Source organism: Myotis davidii, unplaced genomic scaffold (genome assembly GCF_000327345.1).
Source record: "Myotis davidii unplaced genomic scaffold, ASM32734v1 scaffold483, whole genome shotgun sequence".
Taxonomy (NCBI): Eukaryota; Metazoa; Chordata; class Mammalia; order Chiroptera; family Vespertilionidae; genus Myotis; species Myotis davidii.
In genome coordinates, this window is record NW_006294251.1 from 54,591 (window position 1) to 55,801 (window position 1,211).

Genomic DNA, 1,211 nt, shown 5'->3' on the forward strand with positions numbered 1-1,211 from the left:
CAAAGACCATCGGAAAACACATAGATAATTACATATTGTTTTTGTGATTAATCACTATACTTTAATGGTGTTCGATTTGTAACAATGAAAATATATCCTGTATATCAGATATTTACATTACAATTCATAACAGTAGCAAAATTACAGTTATGAAGTAAAAACAAAAATAATTTTATGGTTGGGGGTCACCACAACATGAGGAACTGTATTAAAGAGTCGCAGCATTAGGAAGGTTGAGAACCACTGCTCTAGTATTTTTATGGTTTCCTGTCTTACATTTAAGTCCTTTATTTATTTTGAGTTTATTTTTGTGTATGGTGCAAATGAACTTTTAAAAAAGAAGTCTGTAGGTTTGAGGTCTTTGTGATTGAAGAAATTTAATTACTCTTTCTTTGATTTTATGATGTTCTTCTGGATGGCCACTTTGCTGTATTGGATTGCTCTAGAGTTTTTTTTTCATGTTACCTAGATTTTTAATATTTATTTCTAGAACATTGATCACTGTATTATATTATTTTTACCTTTATTTCAGCTTTATTTAGGTATAATGCATAAAAATTATATATGTTCCAAGTCTGTAATATGATGAATATATACGGGGGGGGGGCAAACATAGGTTTATAGTAGTTTGTATGGAAAATAATACAATAATTAATAAATAATAATATAAGAACAAACTCCGTTTTGTGTACTCAAAACTGTAAACTACTTTTGCCCCATTCTGTATATATAATGAAATGACTTCCACAATCAAGTAAATGAACACATCCATCACCTTATATAGTTACCATTTTTGTGTGTGCATGGTGAAAATGTTTAAGATTTACTACCTTACAAAATTTCATGTGCACAATACAGTAGTATTAAGTATAGTACTCTGCTGTGCATTTGATCTCAAGAACTTATTCATCTTATAACTGAGTTTTTGACCCTTTGACTAACATCTCCCCATTTGCTCTATTATCTAGCCCCTGGCAGCTACCATTCTGCTGTCTATTTCTATGAGTTTGATTTTTTTCTAGATTCCACATATGAGTGAGTACATACAGTATTTGTCTTTCTGTGCCTGGTTTATATCTTTTATCATAAAGTCCTCCAGGTTAATCCATGTTGTTACATATGTCAGCATTTCCTTTTCTTTTTTAATCCTCACCTGAGGATATGTTTTTCTAATTGATTTTAGAGAGAGGAGGGGAGAGGGAAAAACATTG